Below are 16,132 nucleotides of genomic sequence, written 5' to 3' on the forward strand. Positions count from 1 at the left end.
ATATATATATATATGCATATATAGATACAGATATAGATATGTATATATATATGTAAACACACAATGGAATATTACTCAGTAATCAAAAAGAATGAAATCTTGCCATTTGCAACAATGTGGACAGAACTAGAGTGTATTATACTAAGCAAAATAAGTCAGTCAAAGAAAGACAAATACCATATGATTTCATTCATATGTGGAATTTACAAAACAAAACAGGTGAACATAGGGGAAGGAAAGGAAAAATAAGATGAAAACAGAGAAGGAGTCAAACCATAAGAGACTCTTAAATATGAGAACAAACTAAGGGTTGCTGGAGGGGAGGTAGGTGGGGATTTGGGCTAAATGGGGGATGGGCATTAAGGAGGGCACTTGTTGGGATGAGCACTGGGTGTTATATGTAAGTGATGAATCACCAGATTCTACTCCTGAAGTCAATACTACACTGTATGTTAACCAACTTAAATTTAAATAAATTAATTAAATTTTTTAAAAGTGGAAAAAAAGAATTAAAAGCAGGGACTTGAGCAAATGTTTGTACTCCTATGTTCATAGCAGTACTTACAAGATCAGTGAGGTAGAAACAACGCTAGTGTCCGTTGATTAATGAATGGATAAACAAAATATGATATATACACACAACGATATAGAGAATTTACAAAAAAATTTACAGCTAGCATCGTACCTGATGGTGAAAGTCTAAAGTGCTCTAAGGATTCTGCTCTAATCACTTTTATTCAATATTGTATGAAGGTCCTACCCATCACAGTAAGGTAAGAAAAAGAAATAAAAGAAGAAAAATTGGAAAGGGAGAAGTAAAATGGCTTCTATTTACAGACAAAAACATTGTCTATGTAAAAACTCCCAAAGAGCCTACAAAAAACCTACTACCATCAACGTGTTCACGTGATAGGAGACCAGTATACAAATATCAAAACTTGTATTACTATGAAGTAGCAATAAATTAGAAATTGAAATTTAATCAAACTGTCATTTGCAATTACACTTAAAAACATGAAATACGTAGGTAAAAAATTTAACAAAATAAACGCAAGATCTGTACACTGAAAAATACAAAACATTGTATTTGAATGTATTTCTTTCTTTGAAAGAAATCAAAGATCTAAATAAATAATGACAACACCAGGCACAGACAAGGATATAGAACAACTAGAACTTTCATACATTGCTGGTGGAAATGCAAAATAGTAAAGCCACTTAAGACAACAGTTTGGCAATTTCTTACAAATGTATGGTTCCATATGTATGGTCCTAGGAATGGTATTCCTAGGTATTCACTCAAGATAAATGAAAGTTGTATTTATACAAGAACTAATACATGACTGTTTGTAGTGACTTTATTCATAATTTCTCTAAACTGGAAACAACCAAAATATCCTTCAAATGCTGAATGAATACTTTATGCTAACATGGATTCAAATGACTACGTAGGGTGATTTGATTTATGGCATTCAGGAAAGGGAAAACTATAGGTACAGAAAACTAATGGCTGCCAGGGGTTGGGACTGGGGGAGGGGTAGACTACAAAAGGCAAAGAAACATTTTGAGAAGATGGAACTATTTTAAATCTGGATTTTGGTGATGGTTATACATCTGTATGCTTCTGTCAAAACTCTCAGAGTAAGACATCAAAAGGGTAAATTTTATTGTACATAAATTTTATCTTAATTTAAAAATCCTCCAATTAAAAAGGCAAGCCTCAAAAATCACATTTTTCTCATATTTGAAATAGAATTATGAATAATACCTATCTATATTGGATTTTCATGGGGATTAAATGAGATAATCTATATATAAACATTTACCATAGGTAACACAGGAAACACTATAAGTTCAACTAGTTATTAGGTACTTACTATTGCCATAGGAGTAAAAGAGAATGACAGGGTGGGTAGAGAAATCACCATAATTTTAGCATCTAATCAGAGTAAGATAGAATAGAACCTAGATGCCAGTAATAATAGCAAAAGCAAAATGAACATTTGTGTACCCATTGTCCAGCTGAAGAAACAATATCTTTAAAGGCCTCTGTCCCCCCCCACCCATAGCAACTGTATGTATCCCTTTCCCAATGCCAAGAGATAACTACTATCCTGAATTTTGTTCTCTGTGCTTTTAGTACCATAATAGACTTAATGATGACCTACCCCCAAAGGTATTAGATCATAGTCCCTGAAATGTGTAAATGTTACTTCATATGGATAAAGGTGTCACAGACTTTGAGTCTGGAGTTCTCTCTTGTCCAGCAAGAGAGCAGATGCAGAAATGAAAATGAGAGAGGCTAATGTTTGGGAGGACATGAGCCTCTGAACAGGAGTTTTGTCTCTGTATTTATTGAGCTCTCAAGATTTTACATATGTGGTGAACGTGCAGAAGAAAATGATCAGGTAGTGACCATTAACTTGTGTGTGTAAGAAGCAAAGAGTCTGGGGGACAAGTGGCATTTGAAGTTGAGATCAAAGCACAAAGATATACTGGAGCCAGATGGAAAGTGTTTTCCTGTAGACAATACAGCTAATTAGCTGTTATCTTTAAAGTTTAAGATTGATGGAACATACAGCTTTAAAGATAAGTTACTCATCTCACTAGCTAACCTTGGGCACTTCCTCCCTGCAGCAGCTTTCCACCCTATGCTTTGTTTTATTTAATGACTAGCCTGGGGTGCTTTGGCCCTTATCATCCTAAACCTTGTTAACCTGTTGGTGCAGGCTTAGATAATTCTTAAATTTATTCCCCACAAAAAGGTTCTTTTAAGATGTGATCAAATTAATGATCTTGAGGTGAAGAGACAGTTTTTGAATTATCTCAATGAGTCTTATTACAATCACAAGTGTCCTTATAAGGGGGAAGGGGAGGTCGAGATCGTTGTGAAAATGGGGCAGAGAGAGATTTGAAGTTGTTGGCCTTGAAGATTGGAGTGATGTGGCCAAGCTAAGGAATGCTGACAGCCACCGGAAGCTGGAAGAAGCAAGGGATGGATTCTCCCCGAGGAAGAGTCCATAGAGAATGCAACCTTGCTGACGACATCTTGGTTTCAGTCCCAGTGACCAGACCCAGTGTCCAGGTCATCTGATCTCTAGAACTGTGAGAGAATAAAGGTCTGTTGTTTTATACCACCTGTTTTATAGAAATTTGTTTTAGTAGAGAGAAACCAGAATATGTCACCCCAAAATACGTCTCTTTGACATAAAAACTATTGGGCCAAAGGCAATTAAGAAGCAACAAATTCAGGAAAATCTCCCTCTACCCTACTTTGTTTCTGCCTAAAGGCAGGATAAAACTCTTTTACTGAAGACAGACTTATAAGCACCAAAATAATCTGGTACCTAGTACCCTTCCCACAGTTCACCACCATTGCTTTCCTTTGTCCTGTCATCTATCCACAGATTTATTATTCTTTGTTGAAGATGCTACTGTAAGTGGTGTTGAGTTACTCTTTGTTTAGGTTTCTTCTATGCGCTTCAAACTATACATGTTAATAAACTGTTTATCTTTTGTTAATCTGTCTTTTTTTTTAAAATTTATTTCTAGGAGAGAGAGAGACAGACACAGCGTGAGCAGGGGAGGGTCAGAGAGAGACGGAGATACAGAATCTGAAACAGGCTCCAGGCTCTGGGCTAGCTGTCAGCACAGAGCCCGACGTGGGGCTCGAACCCACGAACCGCAAGATCATGACCTAAGCGAAAGTCGGACCCTCAACCGACTAAGCCACCCAGGCGCCCCGTGTTAATCTGTCTTTTAAAGAGCCCTAGCTGAAAACCTAAAATGGATAGAAGTGAAGTTTTGCCTCCCCTACAGCAGACACACATGCACATATCCCTAGACAATAAATGGTGTCATTTGGCCTGTTCTTGAATCATTCTCTATATACTTGTGTGACTTATTTTTTCCCCTCAACATTGTATTTTCTAGTTTATCCATGTTGAAGTGTATATCTATAGTGCACTCATTTCCATTGACATCTATTTAATATGCTATAATTTATTTATTCATTGGTTCATCCCTGTATTTGTTTGTTACCTGTATTTTGATTTTATAAATGATGATGGAAACATTTCTGAACATTCCTCCTGGTGCATATATGTAAGAGTTTTTCTAGAGCTGTGCTATCCATTATGGTAGCCACTAGCTACATGTAGCTATTGAACAACTGTAATAGGCAAGTGTGACAGAAAATGCATTTTGAATTAAATTAAACTAATTCAAAATTTAAAACTAACACTTAATTCATTTATTGGAAAAATTTTATGTTTGAAAGAACTTGATATGTGAATCTACCTCTTCAAGTAAATTTTATGAAATCTAATTAGATCAAGTATTTCTAAATGAAAATTTATTATGCAATTTGTGATGTGCTATAAGTGCAAAATACATGCTGGATTTCAAAGACTCAATAATGAAAACAATGTATATCTCATTAATAATTTTTATATTGATTAAATGTTGAAATGATAGTATTTGGGATAAAATAAATTATTAATTTCAGCTGTATACTCTTACTTTTTATATAGCGGATTTTAGGAAATTTTTAAAAAATATTTTGCTTTAAATTCCAGTGTAATGAACATACAGTATTATAGTAGTTTCAGGTAATAATATAGTGATTGAACAAATCCATTCAACATCCAGTACTTATCACAAGTACACTCCTTAATCTGTTTATTTTACCCACCCCCCACCCACCTCCTCTCTGGTAATCATCAGTTTGTTTTCCATAGCTAAGAGTCTGTTTCTTGGTTTGTCTCTTTTTCCTATGGCTCCTTTTTTTGTTTGTTTCTTAAATTCCACACAGGAGTGAAATCATATGGTATTTGTCTTTGACTTATTTCACTTAGCATTATACTTTCTAGCTCCAGCCATGTCATTGCAAATGGCACGATTTCATTCTTTTTAAGGCTGAATAATATTCCATTGTGTACATATGCCACATCTTCTTTATCCGTTCATCTATCAGTGGGCACTTGGGAGGCTTCCATAATTTGGCGATTGTAAACAATGCTGCTATAAACATAGGGGTGTATATCTTTTTTGAATTGGTGTTTTCATTTCCTTTACTTGTGCAATTTCATTTTCTAGTTGTGCGATTACTAGATCATACGGTAGTTCTATTTTTAACTTTTTGAGGAAACTCCATACTCTTTTCCACAATGGCTGCACCAGTTTGCATTGCCACCAACAGTGCAGGAGCATTCCTCTTCTTCATATTCTCACTCTTCACATATTCTCAGCTCCAGAAAAACTCTTGCATATATGCACCAGGAGGAATGTTCAGAAATGTTTCCATCATCATTTATAAAATCAAAATACAGGTAACAAATAGAGGGATGAACCAATGAATAAATAAATTATAGCATTTAAGTAGATGTCAATGGAAATGAGTGCGCTATAGATATACACTATTCTCACTTCTTCATATTCTCACAAAGCTTGCTGTTTCTTGTGTCTTTCATTTTAGCCATTATCACAGGTATGAGGTGGTATCTCTCTGTAGTTTTGATTTGCATATCTGTGATGAAGAGTGATGTTGAGCATCTTTTCATGTGTCTGTTGGCCATCTGGATGTCTTCTTTAGAGAAATGCCTGTTCCTGTCTGCTGCCCATTTGTTAACTGGATTATTTGAGTTCTGGGTATTGAGTTGTATCCGTTCTTTATATATTTTGGATACTAACCTTATATTGGGTAGGTCATTTGCACTGCAGATATCTTCTCCCATTCAGTATGCCATCTTTTAGTTTTGCTGTTTGTTTCCTTTGCTGTACACACACACTTTATTTTGATATAATCCCAATAGCTTATGTTTGCTTTTATTTCCTTTGCTTCAGGAGATATATCTAGAAAAACGTTGCTATGGCTGATGTCAGAGAAACTATGGCCTGTGTTCTCTTCTAAAATGTTTATGGTTTCAGGTCTCACATTTAGGTCTTAATCCATTTTGAGTTTATTTTTGTGTATGATATAAGAAAGCAGTCCAGGATCATTCATTCATTTGCATGTAGCTGTCCAGTTTTCCTAACACCATTTGTTGAAGAGACTGTTTTTCCCATTGCATATTCCTACCTCCTTTGTCAAAGATTAATTGACCATATAATTGTGGGTCTGTTTCTGGGCTTTCTACTCTGTTCCATTGATCTATGTGTCTAGTGTTGTGCCAGCACCATACTCTTGATTACTACAGCTTTGTGCTATAACTTGAAATCTCAAACTGTGATACCTGCAGTTTTGCTTTTTTTCTGTTTTTTCATGATTGCTTTGGGTATTCAGGGATTTTTGTGGTTCCACATGAATTTTAGGGTATTTTTCTTCTAGTTCGGTGAAAAATGCTCTTGATATTTTGATAAGGATTGCATTAAACGTGTAGATTGCTTTGGGTAGTTCAGACATTTTAACAATATTTTTGTTCTTCGAACCCACGAGCAGGGAAAGTGTTTCCATTTCCTTGTGTCATCTTCAATTTCTTTCATCAATGTTTTATAGCTTTCAGAGTACAGGTCTTTCACCTCTTTGGATAGGTTTATTCCTAGGTATCTTATAATTTTTGGTGCAATTGTAAATGAAATTTTCTTAATTTCTCTTTCTGCTGCTTCATTATTAGAGTTGCATTTCTAAATACAACAGATTTCTGCACATTGATTTTGTATCCTGTGACCTTAATTTATCAGTTCTAGCAGTATTTTTGTGGAGTCTTAGGATTTTCTATATATAGTATCATGCCATCTGCAAATAGTGAAAGTTTTACTTCTTCCTTACCAATTTGGATGCCTTTTTTTCTTTCTGCTGTCTAATTGCTGTGGCTAGGACTCCCAGTACTCTGATGAATAAGTGTGATGAGAATGGACATCCTTGTCTTATTCCTCACATTAAGGGAAAAGCACTCGGTTTTTCAACTTTGAGTATGATGTTAACTGGGTTTTTCCTATGTGGCCTTTATTATGTTGTGGTATGTTCCCTCTAAACCTACACTGTTGAGGGCTTTTATTGTGAATGAGTGCTGTACTTTGTCAAGTGCTCTTTCTTTATCTACTGAGATGATCATATGTTTTTAATCTTTTCTCTTATTGATGTGATGTATCACATTGATTTGCAAATACTGACAACCCTTGCATCCTGGGAATAAATTTTACTGATCATGGTGAAAGATTATTTTAATGTATTGTTGAGTTGAATTATGTTTGCTAGTAGTTTGTTGAGGCTTTTTGTATCTATACTCATCTGAATATTGGTCTATAGTTCTACTTTTCTATGGTGTCTTTATCTGTTTTTTGTATCAGGGTGATACCTCACAGAATGAATTTGGAAATTTCCTTTTCCTATGTTTGGGAATACTTTCTTTAAAAGTTTCATAGAATTTGCCTGTGACAAAGTCTGGGCCTGGGCTTTTGTTTGTTGGGAGTTTGGAAACTACTGATTCAATCTCCTTGCTGCTAATTGGTCTGTTCACATTTTCTAGATCTTCCTGCTTCAGGTTTGGGAAGTTATATGTTTCTGGGAATTTATTCATTTCTTCTAAGTTGTTTAATTTGTGTGCATATAGTTTTTTATAATATTTTCTTACTATTGTTTGTATTTCTGTGGTGTTGGTTGTATTTCTCCTCTTTTACTGGCAACTTTGTTATTTGAGTCTTTTTATTGTTGATCTTTTCAAAGAGCCAATTCCTGGTTCCATTTATCTATTTTATTATTTTTTTGTTTTTTGTGTTTTGTTTTAGTTTCTATATAATTTATTTCTGCTATAATTTTTTATTATTCTCTTCTATCTACTAGCTTTGAGTTTTGTTTGTTGGTCTTTTTCTAGCTCTATAGGTGTAAGGTTAGGTGTTTGAGATTTTTCTTGCTTGTTGAAGTATGTCTGTATTGCTATAAAGTTCCCTCTTAGAACCACTTTTGCATCCCAAAGGTTTTGGACCATTCTGTTTTCATTTTCATTTGTTTCCATGTACTTTTTGATGTCTTCTTTGATTTTCTGGTTGGCCCATTTATTGCTTAGCAGCATGTGATTTAACCTCCATGTATTTATGCATTTTCCAGATTTTTTTTTTTTGTGGTTGATTTCTAATTTAGTAGCAGTGTGGTCAGAAAAGATGCAGCCTTTTTTGAAGATTTGTTGAGGTTTGTTTTGTGGGCGAATATGTGATCTATTCTGGAGAATGTCCCATGTGCAGTTGAAAAGAATGTGTAATCTGTTGTTTTAGGATGGAATGTTCTGAATTTATTTGTGAAATCCATCTGATCCAGTGTGTCATTGAAAGCCACTGTTTTCTTGTTGATTTTCTGTTTGAATGATCTATCCATTGATGTAAGTAGGGTATTAAAGTTCCCTATTATTATTGTACTACTATAGATTAGTTCTTTTATATTTGCTATTAACCATTTTATGTATCTGGGTACTTCCTTGTTGGATGCATATATATTTATAATTTTTATATCATCTTGTTGGATTGCCTCCATTATGATTATATAGTGACCTCCTTTGCCTCTTATTATAGTCTTTGTTTTAAAGTCTATTTTGCCCAATGTAAGTATTGCTACTCAGGCTTTCATTTTAAATCTATTGGCATGATGAATATTTCTCCATCCCCCACTTTCAATCTCCAGTTGTCTTTAGGTCTGAAATGAGTCTTTTGTAGGCAGCATATAGATGGATCTTGATTTTTTTTTACCCATTCATTTACTCTGTCTTTTGATTAGAGCATTAGTTTATTTATATTCAAAGTAATCAATCACTATGTACTTCTTGACATTTTATTACTTGTTTTATAGTTGTATTTGTAGTTCTTCCCTGTTGTTTTCTTCCTTTGCTCTCCTCTCTCATGGTAAGTTGGCTTTCTTTAGTAGTATACTTGGATTCCTTTCTCGTTATTTTTTGCATGTGGTTACCATTAGGTTTGTATATAATATCTTCTGCATATAGCCGTCTATATTAAGTTGAGGGGCTCTTGGGTGGCTCAGTTGGTTAAGTGTCCACCTTCGGCTCAGGTCATGATCTCACGGTTTGTGAGTTCGAGCCCTGCGTTGGGCTCTATGCTGACAGCTAACTCAGAGCCTGGAGCCTGTTTCAGATTCTGTGTCTCCCTCTCTCTCTGACCCTCCCCTGCTCACGCTGTCTCTATCTCTCTCTCTCAGAAATAAAAACATTAAAAAATATATATGTGTGTGTATATATATGTGTATATATACACAAATATATGTGTATATATATGTGTGTGTGTATATATATATACACGTATATGTGTGTATATATATGTGTGTGTATATATATGTGTGTGTATATATATATATATATATATATACACATTAAGTTGATACTCATTTAAGTTTGAACCCATTCTTTACTCCTCTCCCCACCCCCCCATGTTTTAGGCATATGTTGTCATACTTACATTTTTTTATTTTGAGCCTCTTGACTGATTTTTACAGATATACTTATTTTTACTATTTTGTACTTCCTACTTTTCTTACTCTTATATTGCCTTTCCATGCAAAGAGTCCCCTTTAACATTTTTTGTAGGGCTGGTTTAGTGGTCATGAGTTTTTTAACTTTTGTTTGCCTAGGGAACTATTTATCTCTTCTTGTATTCTGAATGACATCCTTGCTGGATACAATATCCGTGGCTGCAGATTTTTCAGCAATTTTTAAAAAATTTTTTCATGTTTATTTTTGACAGAGAGAGCACATGAGTAGAGGAAGAGCAGACAGAGAGGAGAACAAGGATCTGAAGTGGGCTCTGTGCTGATAACAGAGGCCTGATGTGGGGCTCCTGTGAGATCATGACCTGAGCTGAAGTTTGACGCTTAAGTGACTGAGCCACCCAGGCACCCTTCCTTTTCAGGACTTTGAATGTGTCATGCCGCTTCCTTCTGGCCTACAAAGTTTTTGCTGAAAAAAAAAAAAAAACATCTGATAGCTTTATGAGGTTTCCCTTATACGTAATTGTCCTCTTTTCTCTCGCTGCTTTATAAATTCTCTCTTTATCACTACTTTCTGCCATTTTAATTACTATGTATCTTAGTGTGGATGTCCTTGGGCTGATTTTGTTGGGGGATCTCTGTGCCTTCTGGATCTCAATTTCTTCTCCTTTCCCAGATTTGGGAAGTTCTTATATCGTCAAATAAATTTTCTTTCCCCTTTTCTCTCTCTTCTCCTTATGGGGTCTTTGTAATGTGGATGTTATTACCCTTGATGGAGACACTGAGCTCCCTAATCCTGTTATTCTGCATAATTTTTTTCTTCTTACCTATTCAACTTGCTGACTTATTATCCATTACTTTGTCCGCCAGGTCGCTAATTCATTCTTCTACTTCCTCTAGTCTGCTATTTTTTCCCCCATCTAGTGTATTTTTAATTTCATTATTGTGTTCTTCATCTCAAATTGGTTCTTTTTTTAACTCTCTTTATTAGAGGTCTCACTGATAACCTCTACTCTTTTCTCAAGTCCAGTGAGTATCTTTATGATCATTACTTGAAATTCTCTATCAGGCATATTATTTATCTCGGTTTCACTTAGGTCTCTTGCTGTGATTTTGTCCTGTTCTTTCACTTAGAACATATTCCTCTGTCTCCTCATTTTCTCTAACTCTCTGTGTCTGTTTCTGTGTGTTGGGAAAGTCAGCCATATCTCCTGCTCTTAAAAGTAGTGGCCCATGAGGCACCTGGGTGGCCCAGTCGGTTAGATGTCTGACTTCGTCTCAGGTCATGATCTTGTGGTTTGTGGTTCAAGCCCCACAACTGGGCTCTGTGCTGACAGCTCAGAGTCGGAGCCTGGTTTGGATTCTATGTCTCCTCTCTCTGTCCCTCCTCTGCTTACCCACACACACTCTCTCTCTCTCTCAAAAATGAACATTAAAAAAGAGAGAAAAAAAAAAAAGAAAGTAGTGGCCTTATGAAGATGAGGTCCTGTATTGTATTACAATGCAGTGTCTCCTCTTTACCCAAACCTGGTGCTTCAGGGACTGTCTCCTCTGTATTGCATGTGCCCTGCTATTGTGGCTTAGCCCCTTTTTCCTTCAGTCCAATAGTCTGAAGTGGCTCTCTTTGCCTTTTGGGGGCAGTGTTATGTCCTTGTGGTGCAAGTGGACCAGTCTGGTGTTGCCTTGGGCTTGAGTTGAATCAGACCAGATGTTTGTCATACATGCAGTAGCACCAAACTGCAGGGTCCCTGCCTTGTGTTGTCTACTCAGAAGCTTTCATTGGTGGGTGGGGCCTGCAATCAGACCGTCTGCTCCCAGCCCACTGCTGGGACCACAGTCTGACCAGTGTGTGGTTCTTTCTCTTTCCCCAGGGCAGGAGTCATTTCAGAGTGGTGCTGGCCAGTCTTGGGGCTACTTGCACACTTTCAGACTTGTGGCCCCAGTTTGAATGTGCTGTAGCCAAGAAATATTGGAAGGGGTGGATCCACAAAATTTACAAGACAGACTACACAGTTTTAGCAAGATTTGCAAGCCAGTGGTCCCAGAAAGGGGACTTACCACAACTGCTGCCAGGATTGAGACTCCACAAAGCTCACAGTTTCAGGAGATGCAGTTTTGGCAAGGTTTGTGCTGGTCTTCTAGGAGAGAGGAGCTACAGCACCAGTACTGAGACAAGCCCGGCTGGAGGGGGCAGATTCCCAAAGCCTAGTGGGGAATGGGGCATGATGTAAGCAAGTTAGGAAGTGAATGTTGGGGATGTGCTGGTTCCTGCAGGTGGCCATGTGTTTATACTGGGATGAGGGGAGGGAAATGGTGACTGTCAGCTCCTTTTTCCTGGAGGAGTCTCCCAAAGAACCCTGCTCCTCCAGTACATGCTCTGAGATTAGTAAACAAATCTCTCTCCCATATACCCCAGGCATCTTTCAAATTGCTGCTTCTGTGCTGTTTCTCCATGGGCTATTTGTTGCTCTATGTCATTAAGTGTAAGGACTCAGTTTCCTCTGGCCTTCCTGGGTCCCCCAGAGTGAGCCCACTGATTTTTAAAATTCTAGGCTTTGTCTGTGTCCCTGCAACATAAGATAAGATAAGATATAAATAAAATTCTAGGTGTTAAGTCCTGCTGGTTGGAAGAATTCATGAAATTGGCCTCTGATTTTCAAAGCCAATTGTTATGGAGAATCAGTCTCCTTTTTGTAATAAGCTGTTTCTCTCCCTTCTCCATGCCCACAGGTCCCTCCCTCCAGAGGAGAGTCCTGTGAATCCCTTTAGCTCCTCATTGTGTCTCCACCCTTCCTACCCTCTTTAGTGTGGCCTCTTCTCTACATTTAGTTGTGGCATTTGATCTGACAGTCTTCAGGTTGCTTTCTGGGTTCTGAGTGTTATGTAGTTGTATACATGGGACAAGGTGAACAGGGTCCTCCTACTCTGCTATCTTCCCAGAAATCTCTCACAGTATATCTTTTTATATAATCTGACTTTTACCACCATAGTAATGTTTTACAAACCCTTCACATACTCAATAAATAAACTGTTAAAACCAATCAGTATATAGGGTGACTAGAATAGATACAAACACTAACAACTGAAGTTAATTATATACAAATGAATAATATAACCACATTGGGAAGAAAAAAAAATAGCTAGTGCCTTTAGAAAAATAATAATTTAAGGTTAAATACAAAGAATGGTACATAAATGCTCTAGTAGTCAGTAAATGTGTTTCTTGCATGGAAATGAGTTAACAACTTTGAAACTACTCTATGTGTACATTAGAAATGAATGAATAAATAAATATATTGAAGATAATAAGAACTGAGTTTCTCACTCTTGTGAAAGAAGTTACAAATAAGAAACAGAAAAAGACTAAAATGAACCGCATGGTATTGGATTGGAATTTGAACTATCAGTATTAAATCATGTTTTATATATATACAAAGATATGTATACATCTACATGGGCTAATACATATATGTATACTTTCTAGGTATCTTTGGAAAGAGGGTCTAGAAGAAATGACACTCCAGTAGTAATGAACACACCTAGCCCCAAATCTTGGTTTCTAAACATCAGTCTCCAATAAAAGGAACAAGAGTTTTTGGAAAAATCACTGATTTCAGGGCTGGGCGGGGAATGTATAAGATGATCCTGGAACATCTTGTGGTTCCAGAAACAGAGAGAGAGAGAGAGAGAGAGAGAGAGAGAGAGAGAGAGAGAGAGATTGATAACCAGCCACTTGTTGAAAGAACATAGTTGAGATATGTTCTTCAGATGATTCCTTTCTGCCTGTGAACACCACTGAGTAAGCATGTTAAAGTCCTCTTCCCACCCCCGTCATATCTAAGTCAGAGTCTCCCAAAGAGCCTGCAGAAGCTTTTCATCAGAGGTTTGAGCTTTGAAACAACTGATGACAGTCTGAAGAACCATTTTGAACAATGGGGAATGCTCACGGATTGTGTGGTAATGACAAATCCAAACACCAAGTGCTCCAGAGGCTTTGGGTTTGTAACCTATGCCACTGTGGAGGAGGTGGACACAGCTGTGAATGCAAGGCCACACAAGGTGGATGAAGAGTTGTGGAACTAAAGAAGGCTGTCTCAAGAAACAATTCTTAAAGACCTGATGCCCACTTAACTGTAAAAAAGATTTTTGTTGGTGGCATTAAAGAAGACACTGAAGAACATCATCTAAGAGATTATTTTGAACAGTATGGGAAAACTGAAGTAACTGAAATCATAACTGACTGAGAGGCTTTGCTTTTGTGACATTTGATGACCATGACTCTGTAGACAAGATTATCATTCAAAAATACCATACTGTGATTGGCCACAACTGTGAAGTAAGGAAAGCTGTATCTAAGCAAGTGATGGCTGGTGCTCCATCCAGCCAAAGAGGTCAAAGTGGTTCTGGAAGCTTTGGTGGTGGTCACAGAGGTGGTTTTGGTGGGAATGACAACTTTGGTCATGGAGGAAACTTCAGTGAGTGAGGTGGCTTTGGTGGCAGTCGAGGTGGTGGTGGGTATGGTGGCAGTGGGGAAGGCTATAATGGATTTGGTAATGATGGAGGCAACTTTGGAGGTGGCGGAATCTATAATGATTTTGGCAATTACAACAATCAATCTTCAAATTTTGGACCCATGAAAGAAGGAAATTTTGGAGGCAGAAGCTCTGGCTCCTGGGGTGGTAGAAGCCAGTACTTTGCCAAACCACAAAAGCAAGGTAGCTGTGGCAGTTCCTGCAGCAGCAGTAACTATGGCAGTGGCAGAAGGTTTTAAAAAGATTTTTTAAATGTTTATTTATTCTTTGAGAGACAGAGAGAGAGAGAGAGAGCATGAGCAGGGGAGGGACAGAGAAAGGGGGGCACAAAATCTGAAGCAGGCTCCAGGCTCTGAGCTGTCAGCACAGAGCCCAACACAGGGCTTGAACTCATAAACCATGAGATCATGACCTGACCAGAAGTCAGGTGGTTTTAGGTTTGAATTGCTGCCAGGAAACAAAGCTGAGCAGGAGAGGAGATTCAGAGAAGTGACAGGGAAGCTGCAAATTACAATACATTTGTGAACTCAGCCAAGCACAGTAGTAGCAGGGCCTAGCTGCTACAAAAGAGACATGTTTTAGACAATATTCATGTGTATCGGCAAAAAACTCAAGGACTGTATTTATGACTAATTGTATAACAGATTATTTTAGTTTCTGTTCTGTGAAAAGTGTAAAGCATTCCAACAAAAGATTTTAGTGTAGATTTTTTTTTTGCACCCATGCTGTTGATTGTTTTTTTAAAAAAATTTTTGTTACTGTTTTATTTATTTCTGAGAGAGAGAGAGAGACAGCGTGAGCAGGGGAGGGTCAGAAAGAGAGGGAGACACAGAATCTGAAGCAGGCTCCAGGCTCTGAGCTGGCTGTCAGCACAGAGCCCGACACAGGGCTTGAATCCATGAACCGTGAGATCATGACCTGAGCCGAAGTCAGCTGCTTAATTGACTGAGCCACCCAGGCACCCCAGGCTATTGATTGTTAAACTAAAAGTCTGATCATGACACTGCATAAATGTGTCTTTTTTAAAAAAAGGAAAAGAAGAAGAAAGAAAGAACACAGGAGTCAACCTGAAAGAGCTCCTAATTGCCAAATCTGGAACAATTGAAGCAATAATAATAATATTAAATTATAACCCACAGGATAAGATAAATATCTGAGTCTCTATCAATTTAAGTGAATAAATAAATGGAAGAGGTAGTTCTTTCTGGCAGTAGAGTTCCAATTAATAAATGTGGAAGTAGGAAATAGAAAATTACCCTTAGGTAACATTATAGTAATAATTGTTGCAGACAATATCTATCAATGAATTCCAAAATTAGTGGACAAAAGTTGGAGAAGACACAGAATGTGCATAGTCTCAAAGTATCTTCCCCAAGATGTTTATTAACTACATATATAAAAATAGTAACTTTACAGTGAACAGATCATTTTTACCAAGTGATCAAGGTCAACATAATTTATAATGCAGACTCCTGTAATATGATGTACTGAGGATGCAGATCATTTATGGGATATTTTTACCCCCAAAATGCCTTATCCCAATTCAATCATGAAAAATATTAGAAAAAACAAAAGTAAGAGACATTCAAAAAAATTAAATTCTTTGAATATATCAAGATCTGGAAAACAATGAACAACCAAGAAAATGATACAGACTGCAGAAGACTAAGAAGAAACAGGTAGGTGTTCTATGAGACCCTGGATAGGATTCTGGGACAGAAAAACACAATAATGGAGAAAACTGGCAAAATCAAATGAGATCTTTAGTTAATAGGATTGTATAAATTTTAATTTCCTAATTCTGATAGTGTACTATGGCTATGTAATATGTTAACATTAGGGGAAGCTGGGTTAAAAATATATGGAAAATCTATGCTATTTTGTGGCTTTTCTTTAAGTCTAAAAATAATATGAAATAAAAAAGATTAAAGAAAAAATTATTTTGCATTATTACTAAGATCAAATCTATGTATACTTGATTGACCAGCGGTTCCATTCATAGATGAAATGCATGCATATGTGTATCAAAAGATATTCACAGGAATGTTTATAGCAAATTATTTCTAGTAGAGAACAACAGTAGAATGGATAAAATCATAAAATGGAATGCTAGTAATAAAAATTAATGAGCTACAGTTCCATACAAAGAATCTCCTGAACATAGTATTAAGCA

At 36.8% G+C, this 16,132-nt stretch overlaps 1 protein-coding gene and 1 pseudogene across 1 annotated transcript in view; one reads left to right on the forward strand and one right to left on the reverse strand.

Annotated features, from left to right (window-relative positions):
• The window catches only part of FAM186A (family with sequence similarity 186 member A), an 82,197-nt gene that overhangs the window by 44,762 nt on the left and 21,303 nt on the right, over nt 1–16,132 (reverse strand). The gene's annotated exons all lie outside the window — the stretch shown is intronic.
• LOC144222833 (heterogeneous nuclear ribonucleoprotein A1-like) lies at nt 11,376–14,198 on the forward strand (annotated as a pseudogene).

This window comes from Crocuta crocuta, unplaced genomic scaffold (genome assembly GCF_008692635.1).
Source record: "Crocuta crocuta isolate KB4526 unplaced genomic scaffold, BGI_CrCroc_1.0 scaffold30, whole genome shotgun sequence".
In the NCBI taxonomy this organism is placed as follows: Eukaryota; Metazoa; Chordata; class Mammalia; order Carnivora; family Hyaenidae; genus Crocuta; species Crocuta crocuta.